Below are 7373 nucleotides of genomic sequence, written 5' to 3' on the forward strand. Positions count from 1 at the left end.
TTTGCCTTGTTGCTTCTATTATCTATACGGGACCCGTCATGGATGGTGTTGATTGTCCCATATACTTCAATTCCCCCTACGTGCCTTGGCCCGGGTACATACTGCTGCAATTTTCCTTTTTGCACCCGACGCTCTACCGCTTTTTTCAATTATATGCAGTTGTTGATGTTATGGCTTGCCTCCCCGTGGTAGCCACAAAACTTTCCGGTATCTTCCTTGCTGAGCCGAGATGGGGGAAACTTCCGGGCCAGGGAGGTGGAACGGCGGATTTATTCTCGTTCCATATCGCCTCATAGGTGGCGTTGAGCATTGAGAGATGCTCCTTGCCTACCGGTATCGTTCTTGCTTACCCGGTATCTTGGTAGGGCCATTTTGCCTTCCCTTGCGCGTTATGCTGCTTCCCTGCCTTCCCTGCCTTCCCCCAGCTTCTTTCCTTGTGCCTCTTTCCAACTGGGTGCGGGTTCAGCTCTTGCTCCCCCGTCCAAGCCCAAATCTCCTGGACCACTTGTACCGGCGATCCTCCTTCCCCTCCGACCTTCCTCTTCCCGGCCGAGGTCCCTCCATATGTATCATGGTCTGGTTGTGCATGTCTGACCGCCATTTCCATAAGCTCATCGTAGCCTTGTGGAAATTCGATTTTTACTGCATACATACATTTCCCGAGAAGCAGTCCTTGAATGAACGCTTCCTCTGCAACCTTCTTGTCACAGTTCCTGACTTTGGCCGTGGCACCTTGCCAACGGTTCACAAAAGCTTTCAATCCCTCACCCCTATCTTGCTTTACTTTGAACAACTGGGTGGTGCTCTGCCCGTCCGTTTGTAAAATGAATCTATTGATGAACTTGTCTGCCAGTTCCCGGAAGCAATCGACCGAGTTCGATGGGAGCTCGTAGAACCAACTTAGCGCTTCCCCTGCTAATGTCTCTTGGAACATATTGCAACATATTGGCATCCGAGTACCATTTAGCGTTCGTGTGAGACTTGAAACATGCGAAATTGGCTCGGGTAAGGGCGGCGGTCCCTCATCCCACATTTCATCCGGGAACAAGTTCGTTCCTATATGCACGGTCCTACGGTTCGCTCCCACCGGAGTGCCTGTCTGCTGAGACGTGGTCGCCCGATCCAACTCCCCCACCCGGTCCAATGCCTCCCGGTGCTCAACTCCTCGGGCCAGCGCTCTCATGAGCGTGGCGTTATCCTTTTCCAACCTGCGCTCCCTCCCGGAGGCTTCCACTCGATCGTGGGCGCTTTGTTGTTCCAGCTGAGTGATTTGGGCCCTCATATCTTCCAACATCTCGGCTACCTCTTGAGGATTGAGATCCCGTGGCACATACTCTGGTGTTTCATCCCTCAGGGTTCTCCCCAGTAATTCTTGAAATTCCCCCTATGGTTTCCGGGGTCCTTCCTAATATCACCTCCCTCTCCTGGTCTTGCTGCTCGGTTAACTCAGCCATCGAGTCACGCTGGGCTTTTTATAAAGATTCTCACAGACGGCGCCAAATGTTTCTGTACAATCCCGGATGGGTTCGCATAAGCTGATGATGTGTCTGGTGGATGGTCTACTATCTTCCTGCTGACCTGCAATAACAAGGGGACCGGGGGATTCCGGTCTTTCCTTCTCCGAAGCTTAAGTCAGTATTTTGTGGTAGAATGTAATTACTGAGGGTAGTTATGATACCTGACAAGCTGGTGGTTGGGCCATATTTATGGCCTAGAATGGATTCTCTTTACCTGAAAACCGATGTGGGACAACTGTCTTTACTGCTACTTCACACCTAGTTCCCTTATGCTTTTTGAAACCACTCCCAGCCTAATATTACCACCGAGGTTGGGCCCGGCCCACCCTACTTATTGGTGGATATCTCGGGGCGGCCTCGGTTATGGTAGAACGCCGGCTGGTTACGGGCTTGGGAGGTTGTTTTATGCACAACCGACTACACCGTCTTCGTCAATGAGTTTATAGTTTAATTGGTCCCCAGAGGGGTTTTTGGGGACGATTACTTTGGAGTAATTAAGGTGTTGGACCGGTTTGGGGATTAGAGGCCCAAACCATTTCTCTTCTCTCCCCCTTCTCTTCTTCCCCCGACGCTCTCTCTCTCTCTCTCTCTCTCTCTCTCTCTCTCTCTCTCTCTCTCTCCCGCTGCCGGTTCTTCTTCATCTCCGGCCGCCATCGACCGGCTGAGCTAGGCCACCGTTCCGGTCTCTTATGGACCGTTGTCCTCCCCTCTCCAGTCCTGGGTTGGTGACTACCTCTCTCCCGCCGGCGTCTACAAGTTATCACGGCAAGAAGCCGTGGTGGTCCTCTTAACGGAACTCTCTCCTCCGGCCGCCATAGCCGGAGCAGCTAGACTCAAAAGGAAGCCCTCCTTCCATGCTTCAATCCCTCCAAAGGATTCACTCCCCCTTGGTCTAGGTAAGGAGATTTTGGTGTTGGAAATTCTAGGGCTCAATTGTAAGATTTTGTTCGATTGACCTAGTTAGGCTTGTAATTGGTGTTTGTGCTAGTTAGGAAAGTTGTAGAGTGGGTTGAGAGGAAGATGCTGTTAAAACTTGGTAGGCATTGGAGGTCGCCGGAGTCGGCCGCCACTGTTAGGGGGATTTTCATGGTTTTAAATGTGTAATATTAAGGGGAGTTTAATAATGTCAAGTTCGGAATTTTTGAAGCAGTTTTGGATAGGTTTGGGATTTTTGAAAGATTGGTGAATTTGGCAGTTATTGGGGGTAGAATCCGACCGTTTGATTTCCCTTATTATTGTTTTAGAATGTTGAAATAAATGAAATGAGGCTGTGGTTAGAGTTTGGCGTGAATCCGATAAGCTTAACCCTAAAAAAGGTAGTGGGTTTGGCGGAAGAGTTTTGGGTTATATATTTAAGTATTATTTTTCTGAAATTGAAGTTTGGTCCTAAGCATGGTTTTTGTGCCAGGATTCGAGGAGACCTCACTTGAGTGGCGAATTGGATTTCGTCGGGCTTATGCCTAAAGTTGTGAGTGGACTTTTGTTTTAATTAAAAGCATGCGATGCATTATATTGTTGATCGGTTATTCTTTTGCTGAAATTTATTGCTTTCTTTGATAATTGACAATTTTCATCTTTTGGAGAGTTACCGAAAATGAGATTTTCAGTAGATATGTATATTGGATGTTTATGAGGATAGTATGTATATAAATGCTAGCTAGCCATACTTGCTTGGTCTGTCAAAATGAGGTAAAATTTCATTATGGCGTGACATGAGTGTTAGACACAAGCGTCATAACCCTATATGAAAACTACTTTCTTATCTGGTTCATATAGGTTTTCATATATGGAGTCCACACGTATATACACTCGTGCTTTTCCGCCATAATGAGGTAAAATTCCATTATGGTGTGACGTGAGCGTTAGGTGCAAGCGTAGTAGCTTCGTATGAATTTCTATTTTTCTTATTCCTTCATAGAATTCGTACAAGGAGTATGACGAGTGTAAATACATACATACATATATATACATATATATTAGTTTAGCCTGAGAGGCTTTATTTTATTAAATTTGGAGACTAGCCGAAGCTAGTCATGTAATTGCCAATTGTTGAGTTGAGAGCTTTTGAGCTGTCGCATGCAACATATTTTGTATGGAAATTTAAATTGGGAAAGCATAAATATTTTTCATTAAATTCATTTTTGTCCATTCACTCTAACATTTTCAAATGTTTTCCCCTGGGTCCTTCTTTTAAAAATGTCTAGTATGCAGGTTAGCATAGTTGAGGTCGGGCATATATGGAGAAGAGGCATAGTCAATAGTATAGCTTCCGCTCATTTTTATATTTCTAATTCCTTTCCTCTCAAATAGAGTTGCTCTGAAACTGTGGTTGTCGGTTGTGAGATTTTCTTTTTAAAGTTAGTAAATAATTTGAGAGACGTTGTGATTTGGGGGAGCACGAAGGCTCTAGGAGTCTTAAGGTTGGATTTGGATTTTTAGAAGTGTATGCAGGTATTATTAGGAAGGGTTATCTATTTTCAAGAGAGGTTATGCCGAATTTTCGGTAAACTTTCCTTGCAGGTGGTCCCCGCAGGATTTACTTCGGGTTTCAAGGTGAAATTCAGGGTGGGTCTTGACAGTTAAGGAGTCTGACCTTGTTCATCTGATGACGTTGAGGAAAGTCTATGTTGGTACAACACGTGCTTATGAGTTCCTCGTACATTAAGCATGAGGGCATAAGTTTGTGGGATTTACAGTGAGGGACCTTTACAACAGAGTTCAAGCGGAGCACGGCAAAATAATGCTGAACAGGGATGCACAGTGTTCAGTTACTTAGATGAATATGAAAGCCAACTGAGACTCTTAATTCTACTGCATATTTAGTACGAATGTCGATGGGAGGCTTGCCAATATGTTTTGGCGCAATGGAAAATCGCTCAACGATTACAATTCATTCGGCGATGTTCTTGTATTCGATAGTACATACAAAATTAACATATATGGGAAGTCTTTGACGGTATTTGTTGGAAGCAACAATCACAGAGACACGATATTGTTTGGGTGTGTCTTGTTGGTTGATGAAATGGAGGAAACTTACAACTGGGTGTTAACAACCTTTCTTACTTCAACGATTACAATTCATTCGACGATGTTCTTGTATTCGACAGTACATACAAAACTAACATATATGGGAAGCCTTTGACAGTATTTGTTGGAAGCAACAATCACAGAGACACGATATTGTTTGGGTGTGCATTGCTAGTTGATGAAACGGAGGAAATTTACAACTGGCTGTTAACAACATTTTTTACTTCCATGAAACATAAACAATCCATTTCAGTTATTACCGAATACTGACAGTGACGCAACAGTGAGAAATGTCGTGGATACTCTGATGCCACAAGCTCGTCACCGTTTATGTGCATGACATATTGGTAAGAATGTGTGTTCGCATTTGGGGGATGTGGAAAAACAAAGAGATTTCTACCATCTGTTATTTTCTGAAATTAGTGTGGATGACTGGGAGTTGGCGTGGCAACGCTTTGTTTCAATGAACATGTTAGGAAACAACACTTGAATTCAGGGGATGTACGAGAAAAAAGAACGGTGGGCGGAGGCTTTTTCTAGAGCAAAAAACATGATTATTGTTTTTTGATGCCAAGAATGAATGCAGCGGGAGAAAAGTGGGAGCAAATGCAAAGGCAGGTCCCACCACCCACCATCACAGAGCAACAAAATTTGCTTGCCAGAGTGATGGTCATCAAATGGCGGGACCCATGCACGTGAGCTCATGTTTCATTATTTTTTTAAAAGCTGGCACATGTGATATTAAAAAAATTATAAAAAAAGGGGGCTGACAGCTGCAAAGTCGTTGGCCAATCATGGGCTGCCACGTGACGCCAGCGGCTCTTTTTAGCCAACAGTCGATTTAAAAAAAAAACAAAACCCCGAAACTTAGCAAAACAATGCCCATATTTTTTTCTTATAAATACCTCATTCTTTTCTTTACAATTTGCACCACTTCTCCTCTCATCTCCTTCCATCTTCTCTCACAATTTCTTTGAGTGTTCTTTAGTTGATTATCATATATGAAATCCAAAAAAAAAAATATTAAATCGATGAATAGTGATTGCTAAATTGACGGAGTTGCACCGCTGCATAAAAACAAGCCCAGAAAAGCAATTTACAGTGAACAATAACTAATGGAAGCAATTTAATTGGTAGTTTGATAGTTTGATGAAGTTCAAGGGGTGCATATGCTCTTAGAGACCATTTCTTTGGAGGGATGCTAAGCACCTAAAGGTGTGAGGGAATGAACATAATTATTAAACTAGGTTTGGGTGACACAATGAGGCTGTATGAGTTTCTGCCCCGTATGGAGAAAACCATGGAGAGACAGAGGAACAGAGCCATGCATGATGATTATAGGTCTGAGCAGTTTTCTCCGGTAGTGAATACTCACTTGGAAAATTTGGAAGAGGATGTTGCGGCTTTATTCACCCATGACATATTTTTACTAATCAAGGACCATATTATTTTTAAGACGAACCTTTGTTTGGCGTGTAGGCCGTATGGGGCTGAATAAAGCTATCGGGGCAACTGTGTTCACGATCACCCAATATGGAAAACCATAGCAGTTGTGGAAAGTGACTCACCAACCGGGGGATGAGGTTACTTTTATGTGCTCTTGCAAGTTGTTTGAGTCGGATGGCATTCCGTGTTGTCATATATTTTGCGTCTTGGAAACAGAAAATGTGACAACATTTCCTCCATCATTGGTTAATGAAAGGTGGTCAAAACAAGTGGAACTGATTCCTGAAGGTGAGGGTGATGAAAATTCGGTTCAATTTGCAAGGTACAGTGATCTGGTGTCTAAGTTCACTGCCATCGCCCACATTGCTTCACACAGCGATCAAGGATACGATTTTAATTTGATTTTTCTTTCTTTTTTTCTTTTTTGATATGATTTGCTATGAAATTAAGTGATGCTACGTCACTTGCCATTTCAATTGGTTATTTGTTGACATCATATTTGGAATTGATCTACACCGTTCATTGTTTTAAAATCAAATGGCTAATAAACGGTGTCAAAATTTGTGTCAAATTTGATGTCCCTTGAATCAGACCCTATATATATATATATATATATATATATATATCGAGTGTTTGACATTTTGTATCATAAAACTAGTTTAACTACGTAATGATGAACAAAAAAACAATATGATGAACATCTTTATCATAAATTTATTAAGGAATCGTTAGAAGATTAGTAAACGAAAGTTTTGTATAAATTAAATGAATGCCTACTAGATCCATAATCATCCTTTGGAACTTTAAACCTTTATAAAAGATATATTCAAACTTGTAGTTTGTGGTATGAAATTTTGATCACAAACATTCATGCTTCAGTTACGCTTTGGGAAACCTTCACAAATGATCAATTTAAACTTCAATGGATACTAGTGGTTGTTAAATTTGTGCTAAATGATAAATAACTTGTCACATCCCGACCCTTATATTTTTACCTTATTTACTAGCGTGATTATAATAAGAATTTTACCGTCTCCGTCATTGAGTAAATAGTTTAATTGGTCCCTAGAGGGGTTTCGGGGACGATTATGTGCGGAGGATTATTAGTATGAGGAAAATACGACGACGGTAAAAATAGTAAATTTTAGCTAGTAAAAGGTAATTTTATTCGGGTATTATTTTCGGGGTGTTTTATTTTTTGAAGTGGGTTGATATAGGTTGGACCGGTTGGGAGGCCCAACCCATTTTCTCTCTTTCTCTTCTTCTCTCTTTTCCCTTCCTTCTCTCTCCCGTGCTCTCCTCCCACTGCCGGACTGTCCAGCCGCCAACTGCCGCCGTCCGGCCAGCCACCGGCCGCCGCTCCCACCCTAGTTCCGGACCCCC

The sequence above is a fragment of the Fragaria vesca genome, linkage group LG6 (genome assembly GCF_000184155.1).
Source record: "Fragaria vesca subsp. vesca linkage group LG6, FraVesHawaii_1.0, whole genome shotgun sequence".
Taxonomy (NCBI): Eukaryota; Viridiplantae; Streptophyta; class Magnoliopsida; order Rosales; family Rosaceae; genus Fragaria; species Fragaria vesca.